Raw genomic sequence first — 14380 nt, 5'->3', positions numbered from 1 at the left:
GTCTGGGTATTGAATCACAGTGCAAAACCCTCTTGTGTTTCTTGTTAAAAGATGAAGTGGATTTTTCCCCCCAAACCCATGATTATGCTCTATGGATTGGGCATCATATTGAGCAGTCTGCTTACAGGACTTAACCAGCTTATTTTCACCAGAGGAGCAGGCACTATTTCAGAAAGGGGGAGGGTGAGCTGCTGAAAGCTTGTGTGTGCATATATAGTTTTATAGTGTTTGAGCCAGTACAGAATGGTTTCAATGGAAAATGGATAATCGTTAACATCAGCTTTTTGTACAGCTGCTTTTTGGCTAAAAGAGAGGTAATTTATATTTAAAGTCTGTGAGTGTGATCCATTATTTTTTCACAACAGTGTTTTGCTGAAGTTTCCCCTCTTTGCCCCTCAGATTCTTTAGTTAATAAGGCTACCTCTGCTGTTCCAGCACAGTTCCTTCCTCCAAAAGGTCTGTACCAGGTGAACCCTAAATCACAAACTGTGCTTGCCCTCTGTTTTTGGAGAATATTTGTGAATAGCTTACATATTTGGCTGCAGTCTTACTGCCAGACTTGAAAGGATTTCTGCATTACTGTGTTGCACTGAGTCCAACTTGAGATAGGGGCAGGGAGAAGAGCTTTAGCAAATTTTACGGGAGCTGTAGTGATGTCTGTCCCTCTTCCTGTGCTATGTTAGCAAGCATTAATTGATACAGACATTTAAAAATCACTCACACAATTAAACATTCATTCCCTCTCCCCTCTAATTGCTTTTGGAAGAATGAATGTAACTAGGCTGGACATGGTTTATTAATTTAGCTTTCTTGAGGGTTTGGAAACTTTTATGCTATGTCCCAGTCTCCACTAAAATTCTGTATTGTTTTGTGTGGAGTAGCCTGGCTGCACGGACACAAAGCTGTAGGCTAATCTGCCTCACACCATCATTGTAAGATGATTATAAATGTAACACCTTAAAGTTAATTTTCAGAAAAGTGAGAAACTTTATTGTTTCAGTTCTTTGGAATGGTTCTGATACTTTCATGCAGAGGTAATGGTTGGTTATGGTATGGAAAGGAAAAATTGAAGCATTAGACAAATGAGCTCTGTACTGCTCACTTTTCATGACAACAAGTATGCCACCATTCAAGAGAAGGGGTTTCTAGATTTTAAAGCTCTACTTAACTCCCATGTGATCATCCTGATATTTCCATTATTAGAGATTCATGGTTTGACCTCCAGCATCCTATTAAGACATTTATAGTGACATGGTTCAAGGGGCAAATCTTAGGTTGGTGGAAACGAAGGTGTTTCATGGTACATGAGATAATTTGAAGCAGTTGCAGCATATGTCATTACAGAAACATTTAAATCAACAGCCTGAAACCCGGATATATGGCTTTGATATTATCTAGGCATTTGAGGTAGCAGTTACTCTGTGGTTTGCTTATGGTGTAATATTTAAGATAACAGGTGATAGAATTTTTAGAAAGATTTTTAAGTGTTACATTACTTTTACTGTGTTGGACTCGCAGCTGCACATGTAGATACTTCCCATGTATAACTTAGGGGACAGAAAATGATGTACTTTTATTATGCTTTCTGTAGTTCAGAATGAGAGGCAGAATTTGCAAGACTGTGAAATTTCACAGTTTTCTGCTTTCCAGAGACAAAAACTAACCTATTGGAAAGATTTTAACAATGAAGACTTTATGTTCCTTGGTGCAATTCTCTGGGACAGAGTCCAGACAGGTGCAAGAAAATCTTCCTTATTTCTCATTTTGAACTCTGAACATCTGTGTATCTAGGACTGCACTTGAGCATTGACATTTCTTTGGGGAAAAGCTGCAAAGAGAGGTTTATTCATGCAGGAACTGCTTGTATGAATGGGGAACAACAGGATCTGAACAGTTACTACATGACAGCAAATACATTTTGAATCAAAGTGACTGCTATGTCCATTATAACTAGGCACTGTGGAAGGAGGAATAATTCAATAAATAAACATAAGAAGATTTATGTGCTCTGCAAGATCTGAGGTTAGGAAATGTAGAAGAGCACAGGTTGTGCTTGTTCAGTTTGCCCAGTGCCAGTGTCCGGTGGTGGAGATTCTGCAGTCTTTAGTGAAGTGTAATATAGATTTCCATGCTACAGCTTTAGCCCATTGCCTCCTGTCTGGTTCACAGCACACCTAGGAAGGCTTCTATTCCATCTTGTCTTTTATCTCTACCTACAGACTGTCATCACTTTGGCTTTTTCAAAATACCACTATTATTTGAATCTTCCCTGTTTAGCTGTGTTTACTAAAGCACTGGTTGCTCACTTTCTGCTCTGGATTGTCTTCACATGGCCCATCAGAAGTGGAGAGTGCTGCACTGAATGTTGGTCTCTGCTGTGATTTGCACATTGCCTTCTGGTTTATACTGACCTGTACAGTGTTTGCTTTTCTTCTCTTAACTTCACACCTTCAGTGCCTCACATTAAATGACACCCACTGTCACTGCTCCAGCTTCCTTGGATAATTACTGCTTCTCCATTAGTTTTTTAGTCTTTGTTTGTGCAGGTGGTTGTTCTGTCACAAATGTAGGTATCATACCCATCCCTATTATGTTTCATCCTGCCTTTTCAGACTCTTCCCCAAGCTGTCAGCATATTTTTTTGAGCTAATCCTTCCTGCCAGTATTGCTGCCTTTCCCAACTTGGTGTTACTTGTGAATCTCCCTTGCTATCACATTATCTCTACCTCATGCATGAATACATAAGCTGGAGCAGTATTTGGGAAATACCTTGCCCATTCTTACTCAGTAGGTATCAAAACCCAGCCAGTGAATTACAGAGTAGTAATTAGTAAGTGGTTTCCAAAACAACTTTACACATCCCGTATAGTAATTTCCAGATGTCATTTTTCACTGAAGGAGTGTCAAATACCTTCAAAAAGCCAAGCTAAATCACAGCCACTGCTTCTCCTGCATGCAGAGTCTGTTTGTAGAAGGAAATTAAAGGGGTTTGACAAGATTTTTGTCTTGATACATCCATACTGGTTTCTACTGCTGTGCTGGGAGGAGTGGGGTGTAGGGTGATGCCACAGGTGAGTACAGGAGAAACAGATCCTACTTTCATGGGGCAGAACTCTCAATGTGAAAATAGTCTTTAACCAGACACCCGTTTTCCCCTTGGTTGAGAGAGATATGGGAGCTGGGACAACTTAAGCTTTGTTGTTCTGCAATCCAGTGGCTATAAGAGCATGGAGGCTCGAAGTGCTACGGTCAGAACTGGTGGAGGCCAGCTGTGCCAGCAGCAGGGAGCAGGGGCTGCCTCCCAGGGCCTTCCAGTTAGATTTTCCCTGAGAAAAGATCGGTTCCTTTCAGTTTTCTGCAGGAATCTTAACATCTAACAATCAAGGCATCCGAAGTTTGAAAACCTGGAAGAAAAATTAGAAGCAAAGTTGCTAAGAAATCTGGAGTCTCATCCATGATCATTATAGCTTCTTGTATAAGAACATTCCTAAAAATGAAATGTAATTTGAAACACTGAATGTTTAGGGTTTTATCTGCTACCAGAAGGGAAGCAGCTTTCAAGTTAACTGACTGAGCTCCAGGTCACTGGCATCCTACTGAAAACATTGTTCTAATGAACATACACGTTTTAAACTGATGTTTATGAGAGTGAAGGAAATAAATATCATTGAGTATGTAAATAAAAGCACAGAATGTTTTAAGTAATCCTTAGGAATTTATTTGCCTATTAAAGGACTGTGGCAAGAGGCCATGGAAATACAGTTAGGACATTTTAGACCAAAAATAGTTATATTAATATTTAAATGAGTACAAGCCTTTTTTTTTATTTCAGAAACACTCCTCACCCCACAACATTATTTTTTTGAATCTTAAGGCAATCTATAAGTGTATAAGGCTCAGAACATACTGATAAGTATTTCCTAAGGGACAGTAACAGTGAGTCTGGGGATGACTTTTACCTGCTGCTTGTTTCTCATTTCATTTTTCCTGCTGTGGCTCCTCAGGTGGTAATTTCTTGGTGTTGTTTTCAGAGCAGAGAATCTTCAGTTACAAACCTTTCAGAATAGGACTTTAGTCTTTTTTCTTGCTTTTCACATTGATCCATGTGTACCTTGTGTATAACAAGTATAAAACTTAGTTTAGTTTATACAAGCACAGATAGTAGATTTTAAGTCTGTTCATGGAAGTGTCTGTGTTCATGTCAGCATAGAAGGGTGTAAATGATGAGGTTGTCAATCAGAGGGGTACGAAATGAGTCCAGGAACTGGATTTTTGGGGCTGGAGTGGGGAAGCTTTTCTAAGTGACTGCTTCTTCTGGAGACAGCAAGAAAAAAGAGGCAGGGAATGACAAGGATTTTTGTCAGTTGATCCAAAATTATTACTCTGGGAAGTTTTGGCAAATTTAGTCTGTTTAAAGATACCAAAAAAAACCCCACAAAACCCAGATTGAGATAACTGAAAAGATTATTATTATTATTGTCTCTGAATTCTGTAAATAAAGTAAAATGAAAGTTGATATCTATATGCAGTGATTTTAAAAACATTGTGTCATCTTTTCATGTAAATAATGATGTAACAATTTTCATTTTTAAAGATAAAATGTTTAAATGTTAGGTTTCTTCCCCCAAGCTAAATAACTCAGAAAAGTGTAACTTCAGAAAGCATTTAGACTTTATTGCAAACTGTACAGCTTAGAGCAAGTTTTGTTTGAGAAAGAAAATACTTTTTGCCAATCATATAATAAAGTGAGAGCTGGCTCATTTTGTCTGGGAGCAGATATCGAGAAACAGCAGCATGGGGTTCCCTCCTTCCCCTGCTGTCACTTTTGGCTGTTTGGTCCATTTTTATCTTCATATTAAGGAAAGCTTAGGGTGCATTTCAGCGAGGAGTGCATGGAGAAGAGCATACTATCAGTTTACACAAGGCAAGGCTTTCTGTGGAGCCTTGTTTGGAGTTTCATTAAATACTAGAGATTTGGGTATTATGGTCTTTTCAGGATAGGCATTACTTTGGGAGTTTTGAGTGTTCATATGCAGAGTTCATGTTTTAATAGAAGAGACAATTGTAGGACATTTAACTTTAAATATGCTTCCTTAAGAGGTGACTGAAAGCTTTTGTCTGGAATGCTGTTGGGGGAATCACAAGCCTAAACTTGAATCTGCTTTCTTCCCATCTACCTTTGGCATTTATTATTCTGAAGCATGACATGAAGTCCTCCAGCAGTAGAACCAATTTCAATAAAACTGACCAAACTTGCTGTGGAAAGTCTGCAGGCAGGATTTGAAGGTGTATTTACTAAAGTTTCCAAAATACTGATTTATATAATTTAACATTTTTTGATGTTCCAAGTTTTTGGGGCTAATAGTGTGCTGATGGAGATAGGATCATATCTCAAATTGCAGATCTGGATGCAAGCTGAAATTCCAGAGGCCAGTAAGATTCTAATACAGACAGACAGAACTATTCAGTTATTTCCAACTGTAAAGACAGACAGAAAGCAGTATCAAACTCCTTCCAGAACATCCCAAGCTAAGAGCAATTGGAAATGATAGCTCTCAGTGTCTCTCAGGAAGTGGTCAGCACTTCAGGGGATGGAGCACATTTTGGTATTTTTCCAGATGAGAATTTGCACTGCATGTAGCAGGTTTGCTTCCCTGATTAGTGCCAGCATAAATAAATATATAGATCTGGCCAGAAAAATAGTTTATTTAGGCCAGATTGTTTTGCATTATTTTTCCTCTGTAGTTTTGTCTGTAATAATAAGTTTCCTAAATATTTTAATTTTATTTTTAATAAATTCTGCATAACACCACTGCAAGAAAAGGCATCTTTTGTTAAATCCTAATAGTTTATCTTATGATATCATCATCTTATGAGGGTTTTATTGATACAGTTTTAGCTATCCCTGGATATAAACAGAAGCAAAAAGTTTTGAGCTCGAGCAATTGCTGTTTGGTTTTCTTCTACTTACCTAGCCACATCTTCATAATTCTGATCTAAACACTGGGGGCTGCTGTGAGAACCCTCACCAGAAGTGCAGTCCACATGAGGCTGCCATCCCCTGCCTGTGCTGAGGGCAGCTCTCTGTGGCTGCTGTGCACTCTGGAAAGTGTAAGTGATGGCTTGTAAACCAGATAAATGCCTTTCAGAAGAGCTTTCCATTGATGGAGAACTTGAACCCGTTTGCATAGGCCAGTGGAGACATCCAGTGGCCACTGGCTGACAAATGGTTGTCTCTGGATTGTGACTGCAAACACATGAAAGGCTGACTTGAATAAAGGCATTTCTAGCGGTTGGGGGTTTTTTTCCCCTTTAAATTCAGAAAGGAGTTCCAGATGTAACACAGTAAAAACTGAAGTCTGTGGAAGAAACTGTATTACCTGGTTATGCCATTTAAAGGGGTGCTGGCCTTGAGCCTCTGTTAAACATACGACTTGTGGCAGCTGTACTGAAGCCAACTGGTCAGTATTTACTGGTCAGGTGCCCATGTCAGCCACTCCACTGAGTGCTCTGCTGCACTGAAACTTCTTAGAAGCACATCAAACTTAAATCTTTTGCTGATTTTCAGATATTCAACTGATCAGGAGAGACTCATATGCATGTGGTTTAATTACTTGTTTCTAATGGATTTATTTTAATTTCATTAAATAATAATAAACTTTCCGGTTATTTTTAATGCATGATGGCAAATCTAGAAGATATTATTAATGTATTTTTAGTGACAGAGATTTGGGAGGAATGGAGATACCAGGAAAATGCAAGTAAATGACAACATTTGCAAATTTCTTATTGCCTTAAACATGAATTATGAGGACAAGTTTATGGAACATTGGGGCCTTTCAGAAATATTCTGTTCACTGAAGAGTAGAAAAAACTGTGGTATATTCAGGTAAAGGTGAGGAATTTGTTGGGATGGTTTCTTCCTTTTGGGCCCCATACTTGTTAAAATGTATAAGCAGGTTCATTATAGAAGTTAGATTTTTTTTTCTTTTTCACTTAATATCAAAGCCCCAGTGCAGACGATATTTCAAATATATATTATATTGTTGAGACAATGTGAAGTAATAGCCATCTTTATTATATGAGAAAATCAAAAGTGGAAGTAGAAAAAAAAAAGGGCAATGTTCCTCCATCACTGGAATGAAGAATGGAAAATGTTTTCAGAAAAAAAATCTGAACCAGAGTAATAAAAGTTTATAAGAAGTTAACAAAACTGAAAGGGACAAAGAAAAAAAATAAACACGACCCTTTCTGGTTACTGTCAAGAGATGTTCCCAAGCCTAATAAGGACAAAGTATCAAAAGAGACTCAAATAAAACAGACCACATCACATTACTATTTCTTTTGGAGAGCCCAAATGTAGTTACATGATAATGATTTCCTGGAAAATGTTTGCATATTGTTATTTAGAAATCTGGCATATGATAACTGCTGTAAAAAGCATTATTCCTCTGGCCACCTTAAAAACTTGTAACTATCCATCAGTGGAAAACCAACCTAATTTTGGATCAGTTTTCTCTCATGGACCATATTGTCTCCTAAACAGTAAAGCCTAAGCTCATGCTCCAGTTCTGATAACTAAGCCCACATAGTCTATTAGCCTAAACAGGGAAACCTTAAATAAAGTAGCTCTGCTTTCTTGAAGGCTGTTTTGGAGGATGTGGCGTGTTGTGATTCATATGCACTTTCCTTCTTTGTCTAGGAAGCTGTGTAACCTGGCTTGCCTGTGTTTAGTGGTACCCCAACACTTGCCCAAGCTCCACGGGGGATCACTGCTGGATCAGTGTGGAATTGTCACATTTTGCTATTTCTGGCCTGCTCTAGACTCTAAGTCTGCAATGGGGCTGCCAGCTTACAGCCACAGCAGTGTGTGAGAGGAGCAGCTGCTGCTGTAGTGTTCTGGACCTGTCTTTGTTTCCCTGTATGTGCATGAGTCTTGAAGCACTTCCTGTATGAAAAGGAAATCTTCCAGGGGCCTTAAAGATCATGTTATTCCAGCCCCACTGCTGTGGGCAGAGTCACCTTTCACTAGGCCAGGCTGCTCAGAGCCCCATCCAATCTGACCTTTAACACTTCCAGGGGTTGGGCATCCACATCTCCTCTGGATAACCTGTGCCAGGGCCTCACCACCCTCACAGGGAATAATGTCAGTCACCTGCAAGTCTATTGCTGGAATCCCACCCAATCTCAGCACTGATAAGCTTTAACTGAAGGAGATGTTACATGGATTGACATAAGCACATCTCTTAAAAGTTTTTCCAGTGTCTGCTATGCTTCATTACACTTCCTGTAAAGCAGATTCATTGTTTTTATCGTGAGTAAATACTGAATTACAGCCCATGGCAAGCTGAGCCCTGAAAATAACTGAGCTATGCAGAGACAACTTGTTCCTGGAACAATTGCTTCTGACACATCATGGATGAGTGTATCTTGGCTTGTTACGGAGAGCACTGAAGTTGACTTTACAAGGCAGTTTGCACACAGAATGAAGCCTAATTTAAATTTGCTTAATCCCATGATGTAGTATTAACATGATTGTGATGCCTGCTTGCCAAGAGTGTGCATGCCACTTCTGTGTGGGCACCCTCAAGGCATGTTTCTCAAATTGCACAGCTTGTTATTAACTATTTTTAGATGTTTAGGCAAACTTACAAAAACTGACAAATGGTAAAAACATTCTGTAATGTTCTGTGGAGAACTAGAACTGCTATGTAGATAACAACAGGGAGTCTGGATCTCACATTAAATTAAGGTTTGGACTAAGGAACCATCAAGGAGTTTTTGTACATTCCAGTCTCTACCTCATGGCATGAGGAACGTGAAATTTCTTTGTTGTATCATTTATTCGGATTGCACCTACAGCCAGTGTTATCTGTGGCAGGAGATTTAATGTGCGTGCTGTGAGAGGCAGTACGTGCTCCAAGCAGCTTGAAGCTTCTGGAGCTGAGACAGAAAGGAAGAACTTGGTACATTCTTTAAGGACAGTCAGTGTACAGTGTCATTTAGTGTACTGATAGTTCCATTCTTATTTGATTTGGGTATTATTTCCTGGAGTTTTTTTGGTCTGTGGCTATTTTTAATTTCCCTTTGAACAACTGAATACATTATTTATCAAAGGTATTGTGGTTGGAATTCTCTTTCTTCTGACATTTTTTCCTAAGAATATCATTAGATTGCAATTCAGTGCACTGGCAAGCTGCCTGCCGAGCTCTGTATCTCTTCAAGCTCGCTGTGGAGCAGCTCAGTCACAGCCTGGCCTCCTTATCCACCATGGCCATGTGCCTTCCCACAGCCTTTCCTTGTGCAGGGGCTCGGTGAGGATGGCACAACGTGTTGGAAGAGGAAGCTGAAGGAGGGGAAGAGCTGACACGAAGTCCAGATGCCCTCCCACACACTCTGTGGTATGCAGGTGTGGGGTCAGGAGGCAGAAGAGCTGGGGGGAGAGCGGGACATGGGGGCTGTGCAATGCTGAGGGGTTCTGGTCGTGTGGAAGGTGGAACGCGTGGGGTGACTCAGGGTGCCCAGCCTTGGTGTCCAGCTCTGTGTCCAGCCCTGTGTTTGACCCTGGTGTCCAGCCCTGTGTCCAGCCCTGTGTTTGACCCTGGTGTCCAGCCCTGTGTCCAACCCTGTGTCCAGCCCTGTGTCCAACCCTGTGTCCAGCCATGGTGTCCAGCCCTGTGTCCAGCCCTGTGTCTGACCCTGGTGTCCAGTCCTGTGTCCAGCCCTGTGTCCAGCCCTGTGTCTGACCCTGTGTCTGACCCTGTGTCCAGGTCTGTGTCCAGCCCTGTGTCCAGCCCTGTGTCCAGCTCTGTGTCCAGGTCTGTGTCCAGCTCTGTGTCCAGCCCTGTGTCTGACCCTGTGTCCAGCCCTGGTGTCCAGTCCTGTGTCCAACCCTGTGTCTGACCCTGGTGTCCAGCCCTGTGTCTGACCCTGTGTCCAGCCCTGTGTCCAGCTCTGTGTCCAGCCCTGGTGTCCAGCCCTGTGTCCAGCCCTGTGTCTGACCCTGGTGTCCAGCCCTGTGTCTGACCCTGGTGTCCAGTCCTGTGTCCAGCCCTGTGTCCAGCCCTGTGTCTGACCCTGTGTCCAGCCCTGTGTCCAGCCCTGTGTCCAGCTCTGTGTCCAGCCCTGTGACTGTGCCAGCCCTGTGTCCAGCCCTGTGTCCAGCCCTGTGTCCAGCCCTGTGTCCAGCTCTGTGTCCAGCCCTGTGTCCAGCCCTGTGTCTGACCCTGGTGTCCAGCCCTGTGTCCAGCCCTGTGTCCAGCCCTGTGTCCAACCCTGTGTCCAGCCCTGTGTCTGACCCTGGTGTCCAGCCCTGTGTCCAGCCCTGTGTCCAGCCCTGTGTCCAGCCCTGTGTCCAGCCCTGTGACTGTGCCAGCCCTGTGTCCAGCTCTGTGTCCAGCCCTGGTGTCCAGCCGTGTGTCCAGCCGTGTGTCTGACCCTGTGTCCAGCCGTGTGTCCAGCTCTGTGTCCAGCCGTGTGTCCAGCCCTGTGCCTGTGCCAGCCCTGTCCAGCCCAGGGAAGGCGGCTGGAACCGGGGGTCTGTGTGTCCCCCCGTGCCACTCCAGGGCCCCTCAGCATGGCACTAGGACAGGTCAGCACAGTGCTAACAATTGAAAATGCTCTTACTCGATGAAATGCAAACACGTCTCTTCACAAACTCCTGCAAGTAGGAATGTTTCCGAAGGGGTGACTTTTTGCCTTGTTCTACCGTGTGCGGTTTCTAAATTTGGGCAGGGTGTTTTGTGTGGACTTTTAATTTCTTACGCTTTGATTTAAGGAAAGGGCGTGGGATGAGGGTGAAATTTCGCAGAGGCGCTGGTTGGCCCGGCGCGCCAGGCGGCGGCTGAGGCACTGCCCGGCCCTCGCTGGCTCCGTTACGGCCATCGGCTCCCTCAGGGCCGAACCTGCGTAGGCAGGGCTGCGCTCCCGAGGAGCGGCTCGACCCGGGGCGAGAACGAGAGAAGAACGAGCATGTTCAGCTGCAGGGAATTTTCGCTTGTTTTAGTCTCTCCCGGGAGTTTTCTCCCTCGGGCCACGCCGCGTTTGGCCCGTCCCCCGTGCTGCTCTTGCCCTGAGGTGTCCGGGTCGGACCGGCCTCGCCTCATCGCCGTGGTTCCGTCTCGGGCAGGGAGCGTGTCGAGGGCTCGGATACGCCAGTGGTGAGATTAAAAGATCGGGATTGTTCTTTGACTGTTAGCCTGTGAATCCCGGTGGAGGACACTGCCTCCCTTGCTCACTCGTGCTTCCCAGCGGGCATGCGGCTGCCGTCCCCTCTGCAGGGCCTGAGCAGAGGCCTCAGCTGCAAGTGCTGCTGGAGACACAGTTTGAACTCGAGCCACTGGTAGTCTTGTGATAACACATAAATTACTCTTTTCCTCTCTAAAAAATGTGTGGATATGTTGACACTTGAATTTTTCTCCTCAAACCTCTACTGTACTGAAATCTGCAATGAAATGTGTTGATATTTGTGATTTAAGTTTGATCAGTAAAATCAATCTTAGGAGAATGGTGGAAAGTTTTCACTGCAATGTGTGCTGTGCCATGCAGAGCAGGTGCAGTTTGTAAGATAATGCAAAGTCTTGGTGTTCTTATTGGGGACGAGGAAGGTGGTAGAACCTTGCTGTGCTCCTGCTTTAGCCTGCCTGGCTCTTATTCCTCATAGGGAAAGGTGGAAGGTAAATTTCAACACAGGACTTGGAAAAAAAACAACTCCCAAGTCTTGCAGTTTGGAGAAGACCAGGATGTCCCTGAGGTACTCAAGGCTAATTTGGTAAGGATGTTTTAAGGAAAGTACTGATTTTTTGATACTTTTTCAGTCTGTAAAATTAAAACCAAACATTATTTGTTACCAGGATTGTTCACTAAAGGCACCTCCTTCACTTAAATCAGTAACAAATATGTCTGGCAGAACCTGTATTGTAAGATGAAATTTCACCCAAGTTCACTGTTTAATAAGGTGGGATAAGGTGAGACTTTGCACAACGGCTTGGTTATGCTAAGATGAGCATGTGAATAAAACACAAATACACTGGGAGGACATGTTGAACGGTACCTGTATAATGAACTGTCCTAGAAACTGTGTCACACTTCAAAGGAGCCAAGAGGTTTTTCGTGGAAATGTGTCTTGCTGCCAGCTAGTTGGGAAGGCCTTCACCTAGAAGTCTTACTGTATCCCTAGGGGTCAGATAGATCCTTCTGTGAGGTCTGGGATCAGCTGACATGGGACTCAAAAATGTGGCCTGTGTGAAATCAATCACCTCACAGCTTCTTGTTTTAATTGATGTTTTATGTCCAGTTGCCAAGCCAGTAGTGCAGCTTGACCTACCACCTAAACTGTAAAACCTCAAGAGTTGTGGCAAAACACAGGGTAAGGGAGGTTTTTTTTACTAGTGTGGTATCTTGTTCTACGTGGGAATTCTAAAATGCTGTAATTTCTGCATCTTACACAATCATACATAATGCTTACATAAAATCCTTGTGGGAAATGCCTGTCATTCAGCAGGGGCAGTTCAGTTAACAGATTCTGCTCTTTGTAGACAGAACACACAGTTGGGAATGTTGTCTTTAGGTGATGTGGTTGGTATATGCCTAATCAAGGCAGTACCTTACAGGTACTCCTCAAAATAATCTGACTATTGAAGGCCAGAGGGTTTTAGGGTATGTTTGTTGTTAAAGCCTGATTTGTTTGTTTGTTTGTTTGTGGTCAGAGACAGTGACTGTTCTAATACTTCTTTTTGTGTGAGGGGGAACAATTCCCAATAAGAAAGAATGAAACACTGAAATAATGAAATGGGAATTATATTTTTACACAGCAGGTAATTCTCAGTCTGCTTGGGGTTGTTACTGTGCTGCATTAGCAATGCAGTAGGCTGACCTGTCACAGCAGAAGTGAGGGAAGAGAGAGATCCAGGAAAATATACCATGCTCCAGCAGGTAATGTTTTTCATCTCCAAGTAGCATAAAACTTTTACTGGGATCTAGAAGGCCAGCTGATAATTTAAAGAATAAATATTTTAAAGTATCAAAACTATGGGGGAGAATCAGTAGAGGAAGAATATGAGAATGTGAGGCTCCAGGATACTGAACTTAAGGGAACCAATATGGAAGATAAGAACATTTCAGAAACCCTAAATGGCTTGTTTGACTTGATTTTAGAGAATGCAAAGATAAGAAAATGTACTCTCCAGAGGTGCTGCTTGATTGCTAGCTTTGCATGTTATAAAAATAGGACACTTTCAGACACAGAAAAGGACAAGTTGACTTAAATTGTAATGAATCACTGAAACTGGGTTATATTTATTTGAGAATTCTGAATATAGTTATGTGTGAAGTGATGAAGCTGCTAAGAATAAAGCTCTGTTTATTGTTAGACCTGACTGTTACACTTCGAGATTGAACTACAGGAAATACCTCAGTTTGGGGTTTTGGGGGTTTTCTTGTAGGTGTTTTTTGGTTCTTTTTAATAACTAAGTGAAGTCATTGGAATGATAAGCTACTGAATCTAAAAAACAGGTAGCCAATGGAACAATGACCTATTGTCCATGCAGAGCATGGCTTCTGCAGAACAGCCAAACTAGGTAAACAGATCTTTGACCTCTTAAAACTAGTAGATGTTTTTGTGGATTTTATCAGAAGATTGCCAGACACAATACATGATGTATATGAGCGGCAGTTAAATGAGCTCAGCTGTGTGAGGCAAAATCTAAGATCCAGAATTGGTCTACATTATTCCTGTATCTGCACAGGGAGTAACTGAAGTTGAGCTGAAAATTTTGTACTTCAACAGAAACCAGTTGTTTAATATACATATTTGAAGTGATTGCTTTTATTTATTTTGGCTTTTTGTTGTGTCTTAGCTGTTGGTTCAAAAATACAGTGAAGTCAAGTAGAAAACCTTGTGAATGCAATGTTTTAGTATTAAATGAGGGCACATAGCATCTCCTTTGACATCTCCTGGATTAAATAGTAGGTTTCAGTTTCAGTATAGGGGATGACCTGAAGCTTTATGAAGTGAGAAGAATTTTAGTTCATTACTGTGGCAGCAATGAAAGCATTGTAATAAGAAAAAGGATTTCTGTTTGGACCTCACTGCTGCTGTGTATCAGTGCTACTTTCAGTTGGAAAGAAGCTGAAGATACTGTTATGTCAGTTGGCAAAATGGGGGTAATAAGCTGAGAGCAACTCTGACATGACAGATGATTTGCAACAGAAAGGCTACACAAATGTGTTAACAAACCTGATAGCATAAGATGTGGGGAGTGTTAGACTGTAACTGTTCAAGGAACAGATTTTCACAGGAGAAGATAACATGTCTTGCTTCTTGTCTGCTGTGTTCCGCTCAGCCAGAGTTCAGTGGACTGATTTCCTGTTGGTTCTTGCA

At 42.3% G+C, this 14380-nt stretch overlaps 1 protein-coding gene across 2 annotated transcripts in view; it reads left to right on the top strand.

Moving 5' to 3' along the window:
• Positions 1-14380, top strand: part of THSD4 (thrombospondin type 1 domain containing 4) — a 238897-nt gene that overhangs the window by 93976 nt on the left and 130541 nt on the right. The window lies entirely within an intron of this gene.

Source organism: Poecile atricapillus, chromosome 11 (assembly GCF_030490865.1).
Source record: "Poecile atricapillus isolate bPoeAtr1 chromosome 11, bPoeAtr1.hap1, whole genome shotgun sequence".
Classification (NCBI taxonomy): domain Eukaryota; kingdom Metazoa; phylum Chordata; class Aves; order Passeriformes; family Paridae; genus Poecile; species Poecile atricapillus.
Note: the sequence above shows the minus strand (reverse complement) of the source record. Positions and strands in the feature narration are given on the sequence as shown.